We start from the raw sequence: 12,279 nt of genomic DNA on the forward strand, positions 1-12,279 counted from the left end.
GCGCATGTCGCGCACACCAGCTAAGCCAGCCAGCCCAACCAAGCCAGCCAGCAAGCTAAGCCAGCCAACCCAGCTAAGTCAGCCAGCCCAGCTAAGCCAGCCAGCCAGCCAGCCAGCTAAGCTAGCCAGCCTAGACAAGCCCAGCCAGCCCAGCCTGGCCGCAGACCCCTAACGTATGCTGTGCTCCCTTACCACACAGCATGCATGGCCCCATTGCACGCATGCGTGCCCCTACTGCACGCATATATGTCCCCACCACAATGTGAGTGGGCCCCATCCGCACACATGTGCACCTCCACAGCATAGCGTGGGTGCCCTTGTCGTAAGCTGTACATGCCCCTACTACATGGCCGTGCATATGGTGCCTGCACAATGCATATGTGGCCTGCACACCATGTACATTGCCTACACACCCACACGTGCACGCACCCGCTATGCACATTACCTGCACACCCATCCATTCGCACACCGTGACATCACCCGCATTACCTACCTAAACTTTCTCTATTTTCTCACTTTTTTGAAAACTACCTTTTTTGGCTAAACCTTCTCTCTCCTCTCGTTTTTCCAAAAATTACCTTTTCTGGCTAAACTGTCTCTCTCCTCCCGCTTTTAAAAAAATTTCCTTTTTCAGCTAAACCTTCTCCCTCCTCCCGCTTTTCTAAAAACTACCTTTTCTAGCTAAACCTTCTCTCTCCACCTGCTTTTTCAAAAACTACCTTTTCTGGCTAAACCTTCTCTCTCCTCCCATTTTTCTGAAAACCAACTTTTTTTGGCTAAACCTTCTCTCTCCTCCTACTTTTCTGAAAATTACCTTTTCCAGCTAAACCATCTCTCTCCTCCCACTTTTCCAAAAATACCTTTTTTGGCTAAACCTTCTCTCCCCTCCCGCTTTTCTGAAATCTACTTTTTTGGCTAAACCTTCTCTCTCCTCCTACTTTTCTGAAAATCACCTTTTTCTAGCTAAAGTTTCTCTCTCCTCCCATATTTTTTGAAAACCCCCTTTTACCCACTGGACAAAAGACCTCTCCACCCATTTTTGCCTTCAACCCCCCCTTTATCCATTGGACAAAAATCCTATCTCTTCACTTTAGGCAAGAGCCCCCTTTTTCGTCCACTAGATAAAGGGATTCACCCTCTCCTATTTGGTTTGAAAAAACTATAAATACCCCCCTTCCCTTAGAAAAAAACACACCAACACACTAGAATCCCCCTCCCCTTTCATAGTGAAATTTTCCTTCCCTCTCCCTTCTTGATTTTCTTCTGATCTTTGGAGCGATCTTCGTCAAGATCCGAAAACTCATTTGGATCTTCAAAGTGTTCTTCAGGATCTTGAAGATCTCCAATCCAAATTCTTAGTTAGATCTAGTTTTTAGCCAAAAATAGTATGTTCTTAAGCCACCTCCTTTGAGTGTTCTTGAGTGTTCTTGAGTGTGCTTGAGCATTCTTAAGCGTTCTTGAGATAGAAACCCCCCCTTTTTTGAGGTTCTTCGGATTTACGAAGTGATCTTTGTTAAGATATAAAACTCTGTTCCGATCTTCAAAGTGTTCTTTGGGACTTTGGAGTTCTTCAATCCATTTTTAGGTCAGCTCGTTTCTTTTGAGAAATAGCCTTTCTTAGCCAAAATTTTGTCTGAGTGTCCCTGGAATCTTTCCAGAAATAGCCATTCCAAGTGAAAGCGCTGTCAAAGTGCCACCTTAGCCTAGCCCTCCCTTAGCCTATCCCTAGTGAAAGCTCTGTCGGAGTGCCACCTTATCCTAAATCCAGAAATAACATTCCCAGCAAAAGCTCTGTCGGAGTGCCACCTCATCCCAAGCCCAGAAAGAGCCTTCCCTAGTTGAAGCTTTGTCCGAATCCAAATTCAAAAATAGCCTTCCCTAGCCAAAGCTCTGTCCAAATCAAAACCCAAAAATAGCCTTTCCTAGCCGATGCTCTGTCTGAATCCAAATCCAAAAGTGATCATTCCTAGCTGAAACTTTGTCCGAATAGCACCACAATTAACATATCTCAAGAAAGGAAGTTGGTGGTCAAGACCATCTTTCCCTGAGCCAGGAGAATCCAAAAGACAGTCTGAGCCGGTACTAATCAGGGGCCCACCCCTCTTGACCCAAAACAGGGTTTAAGTTCAGGTATAATTTCTCAACCAACTCGTTATAATGTAGACTTTATAGATGCCTTGTTTTAGTGTATATAGTAGCTTGAATTCAATTAATATATATATATGTGTGTGTGTGTGATAACTTAGCCATACATGTGGAATAGTAATAATTATGGAAAATATTTGCCCTCAAGCATCTACCAAGAAGACCGATTGAACCAGGCAGATTGGGTGCTTAACACCTTCCCAACTCTATAACTTGACACTTACCCTATATCTATGGACCAGACCAAATTTTGGGCCTTTTTCTCAGGAATTGGGCCGACCACTAGGTCCTAGGCCTATAACCCAAGGTGGCAACTCCAAACCCCATTTTCATGATCCCGATCCCTGAATTAAACCATCATCAAAATCTCCATCTCAAATGATGAATTTTATACTCTTATGAAATAAGCCTCCACATCTCCAACCGAAGATACGGTGGTGCGGGGCCCGCAAGCAAAGCACACATGACTCGAACCCCTCCTCTTCCATAAACATAGAGAGGTGAAGAGGGAGAGAGGAGAAAGGATGGGGATGCTAGATGCTACTACCCTCACAGTGGCGAATCCACTGGAGACAAATATCAAGCTTTTGATACTAGATGCTACCTTTAAATGCTAGAACATTTTCCACCGCATTTGTTTGCAAACATGTTTGGCTAACCCCATGTTTGTAATTGTATTCACTAACTACATCATGCATCGTGCTCGAAGTGAAATCATTTGGCAAGGGACTCCCTGTCATGCCTGCACCCTCGGGGAGGTCAGTGTATGTCATGGAGAGTACTCTGAGAGAAAAAGATGTCCACTTCCTGTACAAGAATAAAAGGTATCGTCAAACGACGAGGATGTTGTATTTATGCTAGCACCCTTGGGGAGGTCCATGCACTTTATAACATTTTGAGATCAAATGCGTCATCAAATGGTGAGGATGTTGTATTTGTACCAGTACCCTCGGGGAGGTCAGAGCACTTTACAGTATTATGAGATCGAATGATGGTTATCCTACATTACACTTTTGCACACAATCACTCACGGTTCCACCACTCTATGGCCAATTGCTTAACCTCGTGTGTCGTCACGAGTAATGGGCAAGGAGGTCACCCCCTTGATCTCGTACCTATAGGTAGATCAAAAGGATCACATACCTGTGTATATAGATCCTATCAAGGAAGCCTTTTCGGTCCTATTGCATCCACTACATAGTCGCATCATATAGAAAATAGATGAAGAAGCTAGGAGCACCACGAGCTAATTGTAAAACTTGTTTGCGATCTTAAAAAGGAATGTTCCTACACTATATTCTTGTCGTAAAGAATTGATTTGCTAAAGTTTGTTTCAGATAAAAGGTGTCCCTCCTCCTTAAGGAAAAAGTCCAAATATGTGACTCAGGGGCAATCCCGTCAGAGTCATGTCAAGTCCCGAGAAGTCCTGAGAAAATCAGGAGGAAGGACACCTAGTGGAAAAGAGCAAGGAAAACATGACTTTAGTACATGGAATGTCTTATGGGAATATTCTCAACATGCCATTTGTATGAATTTCCTACTTAATGCATTGGGTAGACCAAGGGCATCAAACCCTATCCACCCCTACCATTTAGCGGACTGACCTTGGATGAATTAATGTTTGTTAATTTAGTGAATGTATGAATAAGGGGTTGGGAATTCAAGAATCCTAAAATAAACCAGTTTTGGTTCAATTGCAATTCCTCACCTCAAGTATTCACCGTGGTCCCTTTGGATGAGTTAGGGTAATCGGTTGACTCACCTAAATCCAGAATCACCTCCTTCATCTCTTCCAAATTGTCGACTACCAGGTGATTACAGCTTAGTAAGCATGGATCCACCCAACATGAAAACACCTGAATAGGCCTGGGACCGTCCCATGGAGACCTTACAGACTGAAATTGCTGAAGTCAAAAGAGGGATAGCTAATATACTGCATACACTTCAGAACCCTCCCCGAGCTGATCCCAGAAATGAGCCAACATTGGCAACGAGAGATGTGAACCAGAATGGAGCTATAGGTCATCATGGGAATTCTTGTTGAGTTGACCCACGTAATCCAAAGCATGCTCGGCCAACCAATCAGAGAGGATCTTCACCTACCCATCTGAATGGTCAACGAGGGGCCTATTCCAGGGTCCCTCCTCCTAGGGTAGTGATTGAAGATGAAGAAAAGGAATTTGTAGCACACGTCCGTTTTGAGCCTCTGGAGATAGAGAAAGAAAGGAAGCTCAAAGAGTAGTTAGAGAAGTTGGAGAACATGATTCGAGCAGAAAAAGACTCAGAAGGCCAAATAGTGGATTTTGAGGAAATGAGTTTCTTCTCTGGAGCAAGAATTCCAGAAAAACTCAAGTGGCAGACTGATAGGTTTGATGGGTTAGGAGACCCCAAGGCTCATCTCAAGGTCTTCTTCAGCATCGCCAAGTCATGGCAACTTGTAGATAACTAGATGGGGCAAGCCTTCATGTTAACTCTATCGGGACCAGCACTGAGATGGCTCACATGGTTGGAGTCATCACAAACTCAGAATTGGGTGACGGTGGTGAAGGCCTTCACCAAATAGTACTCCTTTAATACTAAGGTAGATTTGAAATGTCAGGAGCTTGAGATGTTGAGGCAGCAGCCTAAAGAAGGATTCACCGCCTTCTTGATGAGATTTAGAGACAAGGCCACCAAGATGGCAGATAGGCCTTCAGAAGTAGAGTAGGTAGAGATGTTAATAGAGAACTTGTCAAAACCTTATTATGATGTTCTTCACTATCAGAATTTGCAAACTTTTGATGCCTTGATAGCCATCGGCACATATGGAGAACAGAATTCTAAAAGAGGTCCAGTGTCAAGGATCCACCCAAGATGCGTGCAAGAACGCTTGAGTCAGATGGGGAGAGGGTCTGGAAACTAATATGGTGAGTGCAGTTTAGCAGTCAGTCTCACTAGCCACTTCTTCACAACCCTTCATACTACAAGCAGATGCACCCGCCCAAAAGGCTTCTCGCCTATGAAGATAGTTTTCTGATCTAGGAATGCCCATAGCAGCCGCATATGAGAAGTTAAAGAAGCAAGGATTGCTAGGGACAGTGGCTTCAAGAGTGATCCACAATCCTCCTCTAGCTTGGTATATGGATCATGAGTATTATGCCTACCACAATCAGAAGGGGCACAATACTGATAGATGTTTGGGTTTACAGCATGCAATTCAGGACTTGGTAGACAAATGAACCATTGAGGTCAAGATCAAATAACCTCCCAATGTCAATACCAATCTACTCCCTGATCATGTGAACAGTCTGGATGAAGAAACTATAGAGATAGACCCTACTCAAATTATTGTACCTAGAGCTCGAAAGAATCATGTGAATGCCCATGCTTACAAAAGAGTCATGGGTCAAAGGGCTAGAATCATAAGGACCCCCAGAAGAAGAGAATTATCACAGGAAGAGTAAAAAAATTGAGTGCCGCCGTCCATCCCTCCTCATCAGAAGAATCCACCACACCACATTATCAGCCTCTGCCATATTATCAGCCTCCGCCATATCATCAACCTTTCCCCCACCATCAAAGTGGAGGAACCTCTTCATCCTATCACCCCCAATCTTTATGCCCTACCTCTCACATTACATCATCTTAATATCATCCCACTTCATATCCCTCATGACCCTTATACCAATCCCATTCTCAAGGTTCAGTGTATAATCCAAAATAAGGATGGACGGATGGGTACGATTGGAAGGATATGCTTGCACTACCAGATTTCCAAAAGATGACTTCGTTAATAGGGTTAGTAAATGCATTAGGGGAAGACCAGGAGAGTGATCCTACTTCTCTAATTCAGCCTGCTATAACTTCAGAAGATAATCCAGAGGTAATTGAAGAGATTACAGCTGATCTTCTCAGAGCAGTAACCACATTGGCCATAGTGGAGCAAATCAAAGAATACATTTCCTTAATCCACATAGGGAGTGTCACAGAGGATGATGAGTCAGGGCTGGTCCAACTTTGAGCCAGTAATGATAGGACCAACCCTAGGGAAATCTTTTGGTCCGTACATTCTGAATACTATGAGCATTTGGATGCAAGAGAATTTGATGATCCTGAGGAATCTGATGAAGAATCAAGTGGGAGTGAAATCAGCAAAGAAGAGGATGATGACGATGATGATGAGGATGAAAATGAAGATGATAAGGATGGAGATGACTGATTCTCGAGGGGATGATGGGTATCCAGACTGGGATGATTAGCAAGGGCCTTGGTACAATGATTATGATGATGAGTCAGAATACCACTCACTTGAACATCCGACATGTTTCTCAGTCTACGCAATTGGCAATAATGACCTAATAGCTGATCCCACAGGTGGTATTTACCCTTCCCTATGTATGGAGGGAGATGATTCTACATCAGATTTAGAAAATGAGGGGGAATCTGGAGAGTCGACGCAAGTTTATATGGACGAATAGTATTCCACATTTGAGTTGAAAGAAAAACTGTGTGAAGTGTATTCCAATACATTGAGAATGCAAGAAAGGATAGAAGAAATTGAAAAAATGATAGGGGAAGTAATCGTCAGTGATCTTTACTACTAGGAGCAATTGAATGATCTGGAGTAAATAGGACCAGATGACATAATCGCAGAGATGGTAGATGCTGCATTCTAATAGCTTTCCAATGCAGTCAAGAAGTTACGAGCCAGGGTAGTGGATATTTGTGGAGGTCATCGACTTCCCACCCCAAGTAGAGAAGGAGAATCAGAAGAAGATGATTCTATGGTGGGGATAATCACCCTAACCCACAATGATGATGAAGATATTTATCCCACCGAGATTATTGTGAAAAAACTAATCAATGTGATGGAAACTAGAAGTGGGAAAGACTACAAGGGCAAGGCTCTAGTAGTAGAGCAGCCAAGGGCTAATGAGGCCGGAACTAGCAGCATGAAGAAAGAGCCAGAGAACCCAGTCTTGGCTCAACTAAAGAAGTCCCAGGCAAACATCTCCATTTGGGGATTGTTGATGGTGTCCCCTTCGCACCGTGAAGTATTCTTGATGTCTCTCACTAATGTGCAAGTGCTGATCGAGATAAATCCAACACACCTCACACATATAGTAGGAGCAACATATGCAGTGTAGTCTCTGATGTTCTCAGATTTTGAGCTTCCCATAAAAACCCAACATAATCGAGCTCTCCACATTACAGTTGAATGCCTTAACAAAGTGGTTCCCTAGGTTCTTGTTAACAATGGGTCCGCTTTGAATGTGCTACTATTGAGATCAGAAAAGAGTATTGGCATCAACGTGGAAGAAATGAGGCCAACCACCCAAACCATAAGGCATATGATAATACCAAGAGGAAGATACTTCGCATCATTACCCTTGCTATAAAGATTGGCCAGGTGAAGTTTGATGTTGATTTCTAGGTCATTAATATACTAGCATCTTTTAACATGCTCTTGGGAAGGCCTTGGTTGCATCTTCATTCATGAGGGGAAGGTGGTCTTAGTGGCCAGAGATCCTAAAGTGGTTAATACTTTGGCCAAGATTGAAAATGGGGAAGAACAAGACCAGGAGGTGCATCTAAGTGATTTTGAATTAGACACCACTTACGCAGCCATTGCCAAAGAAGCTCCAAAGGAGAAAATCCTAGCTAACTATGAAGCCATCTGGAGTGTGCCAGTGAATCAGATGATGAAGAATATGTAGTACTTTCCTGGCATGGGGCTAGGGAAATATCATCAAGGAGTTCCAAAGCAGCCTAATTTGGCAGTGAGCAAAGGGAAGAATGGTATCGGGTACACTCCCCCAATTGTCAAAGGGCAACAAGTGCTGAGGATGATTAGGATGATCTCCGTCACTTACTACCTTACTCTTAATGGATACTTCGTAAAAGGAGAGGATTTACCCTTTTATGGAAATGCGGAGCCATGGTTTGATGAAACTGCTACCAAAATGCAACCAGGACTTGAAATTTTCTTCTAAGACGAGTTCGATTAGGTGACTTACGAAGTGGAATAATAGAAATGAAGTGGAATAATAGAAAATGCTAATCAAAGAAGGTAACCAAGATAGTTCCATCAGTGAGATAGCAGAAATTGCACTGATTGGGATTGGGTCTTCCTCTAGTAATCCTACAACATTGATCCAATCGAAGGAGGCATCTATTCCTCAAGTTCTTATGAAGAGAGAATGGGAGAAGAAGATAAGGCTCACCTTGAGTCTGTCGCTTCCTATTGATTTGAAGGTTTCATTTACTCTCTCCTACAAGAGCCAAGAGCCTGAGTGTTGCATGAGCTCAAGCCCCATCCTTTCAGAGGAAGAAGTGTGTATGTAAAACAGAGGAAAGCACAGAGGATGATGGTTTGTATATATTGTGCCCAAACCAATTGCAATGGGAAGGCTCGTGAAGGTGGTCAAAGATGTGACCGAGGTACCGGGATGGCATCCCTCAACAGGCTCGAAAAGATAGACTTCATAGAAAAAAGATTGAGCAGTCTCCATTAATCTTCACCCCTCAGAAAGTTTGGCTTCCGAGAGCATGAGATTGATCAACTGGTATTTATAAAGAAGCAGGCACCTATCCTGAGAAACCATAACACCACTAAAGAAAGTGAAGAAGGCCCTCTGCCACATCTCCTCATCCATTAGACCACTGAACCACTTCTGAACTGGATAAGCATTGGAGAAAACTTTAAGTATGCTTATGCTTTTGAGTCAACTAGCCTGATTACCCCTGGTCAAAGCATTAAGCCAGTTATCGAGTTTGTAGTCGAGTCTGTTGTTTATGATTCTGTGTCAATCTCCCCTTTTGAGAAGAGTCCAAAGTCCTTGTATGACGAGTCTATTACACCTTTCATGAATGAAATTTCTAATTCTGACTATGACTTGCCTCCTTTTTTTAATGATGATCTTAATAAATATCATGAATTAATAAAGCAACACAAACCAAAGAAAGCCCAACCCATCCATGAGGATACTCAAGTTATTAATCTAGGAATCGACTAATGCCTTCGAGAGGTAAAAATTGACACTACCCTTGATGACAAAGAAGCAAAACAGATGAGTAATCTTTTGAAGGAAGTCGTCGAGGTCTTAGCTTGGTCTTACAAGGATATGCTTGGCATCGACCCCAATATTGTGCGGTATCAATTTCTGACTTACCTTGGGGTAAAGCCGATAAAACAGAAGCTCTGAAGAATGAGGCCAAAATGGAGTGCGATGATCAGAGAAGAAGTTGTGAGGCAATGGAATGCAGGTTTCTTACAAGTGGTGATGTACCCCCAATGGTTGGCCAATATTGTACCAGTACTGAAGAAAGATGGAAAGGTATGAATGTGCATAGACTACCAAGATCTTAACAAAGTAAGCCCTAAAGATAACTTCCCATTACCTCGCATTGATGTATTGGTAGATAATATGGCAGGGCATGCTTTATTATCATTTATGGATGGATTCTTGGGATACAACCAAATAAGCATGAACCCAGAGGATCGTGAGAAAACAGCCTTCATCACTCCGTGGGGAACCTATTATTACAAGGTGATGCCTTTTGGACTGAAGAATTCTAGGGCAACTTATCAAAGAGTAGCCACGACCATATTGCATGATATAATGAACAAAGATGTGAAATTCTATGTGGATGACATGATAGTAAAGTCAAAAGATTGACAGGGGCATATTCCCGCACTAAGGTGATTCTTTGAAAGAATCAAGAAGTATCAGCTGAAGTTGAATCCTCAGAAGTGTGCATTCGGGGCAACAATGGGAAATTTGTTAGGCTTCTTGGTGAGTAAAAGAGGCATTGAAGTTGACCCTATCAAGATCAAGGCAATTCAAGAAATGCCCATGCCTCAGACTGAGAAGCAAATACAAGGATTTTTGGGTCACATCCAATATATTAGTAGATTCATAGCTCAGTTGACTACAATCTGTCCAATTTTCAAACTGTTGAAGAAAGATCAGCCAATGGAATGGAATGACCAATGCCAACAAGCCTTTGACAAGATCAAGGGCTACCTCATGAACCCACCAGTATTGACACCACTGGTGGAAGGAGAACCACTTCTGTTGTATCTATTTGTGGGAGAATATTCCATAGGCTCTTTGCTAGCGTAGAAGGAAACAGAAAAGGGGGCCGAGCATATCGTATATTACCTCAGTAAAAAGTTTCTAGAATATGAGACAAAGTACACATCTTTGGAGAGAACTTCTGTTACGTTGATTTGGGTAACTAAAAGGTTGCGACACTACATAGTTTCTTACCCAGTGCACTTGATGTCAAAGATTGATCCCATCAAATATCTCTTTGAGAAACTGGCCTTAAACGGGAAGGATGGCCCATTGGTTACTTTTGCCATCAGAGTTTGGCATCACCTATGTTACTCAGAAATCTATCAAGGGGTAGGCCATAGCTGATCATTTGGCTGCTTACCCCACAAAAGATGGAATATCCTTGGATGATGCCTTTCCTGATGAAGGAATCGCAGCAGTAGAGGAAGAAGATATAGTTAATGAATGGTAGTTATTCTTGGATGGAGCGGCTAATCAGAAAGGATGTGGTGCAGAAATATTACTTATCACTCTTGATGGCCTTTATTTGCCTTCATCATTTCACCTCGACTTCCTTTATACCAACAATATTGCCAAATATGAGCTTGTTATTTGGGGCTCAAAACTGCATTAACTATTGGGGTAAAAAGGATTAAGGTTTATGGTGATTCATCCATTGTCATCTGTCAGACACAGGGAAAGTGGAAAACTAGAGATGAGAAGCTGAAATCATATCAAAAACATCTGGAAGAGGTGATTGAACACATTCAGAAGATTACGTTCGAATACTTCCAGAGGGTTTCATCAAGGAAAGGTCAACCCTAAAGTAACCTTAGCTTCTATAGTAGAGTGCAACCCTATGGCTAGAGTCCGACCATTCTTGGTAGAACAAAGAAGCAGGCCCATTTATTAGAATATAGTGAACTCTCTCACTATAGATGGTTAGTCTTGGTTCGCTCATGTAGTGGATTCCATCAGAGAAAGGAAGTATCCAGTTGAAGCAACTGACAGAGAAAAGAAGTTTCTGAGGAGATATGCCACCCAGTTCTTTCTCCAGGAGGATTTGTTATACAAAAGATCCTATGATGAAATATAGTTGTTGTGTGTAGATGAGGAATAAGCTATAGCTATCATGGAAGAAATTCATCAAGGTCTCTGAGGATCCTACATGAATACGAAGATGTTATCTAAGAAGATCCTTAGGCTAGGATATTGCTGGAGTACAATGGAAGTAAATTACAGGGACTTTGTCAAGAAATGCCACAAGTGTCAGATATTTGCTAACATCATGCATATCCCACCAACAGAGTTGCATTCACTCAGTTCACCTTGGTCATTCTCCACTTGGGGCATTGATATCATTAGAAACGTCAGTCTTAAAGCATCCAACAGCCATGAGTTCATCTTAGTAGCCATGGATTATTTCACCAAGTGGATAGAAGCTCAGTCCTATGCAGTCCTTACATCTGCTAAGGTGGCCAAGTTCATCCGGATATGGAGTACCTCAAGAATTGATATCAGATCAAGAATCCCACTTCTGAGGTAAGACCGATAAAATCTACATAAAATTTAGTATCAGAAGGCATCGCTCTACCATTTACAGGCCGCAGACCAATGGGGCAGTAGAAGCAACTAATAAGAATATCAAAGTCATTCTGTAAAAAATGGCAAAAATGCATAGGGATTGGGCTGATAAGTTACCCCTTGCCTTATGGGCATACCGGACTTTTGTACGATCTTCGACAAGGGCAACTTCTTTCTCTTTGGTGTATGGAGTTGAGGGTGTTCTACCTGTAGAAATCCTGGTACAGTCCTTAAGGGTACTCCTTGATACTCAGCTACCTAAAGGAGAATGGGTGAAGTCCAGACATGGGGAGCTCAACTTTCTCGATGAAAGGCATGGGCATTTAATAAGAATGTAAAGCCCTGTCATAGAGAGGAAAGCGAACCTATTCTTTGAGAACAAAGAGCCCCAATTCATGACCCAAGAGGAAAATTCAGGCCCAACTGGAGTGGCCCATTCACTATCAAAGATATTCTACTAGGCAAAGCTATAAAACTCATAGACCACAACGACGAAAAAATACCTGGACTG

This window comes from Macadamia integrifolia, chromosome 4, assembly GCF_013358625.1.
Source record: "Macadamia integrifolia cultivar HAES 741 chromosome 4, SCU_Mint_v3, whole genome shotgun sequence".
NCBI lineage: Eukaryota > Viridiplantae > Streptophyta > Magnoliopsida > Proteales > Proteaceae > Macadamia > Macadamia integrifolia.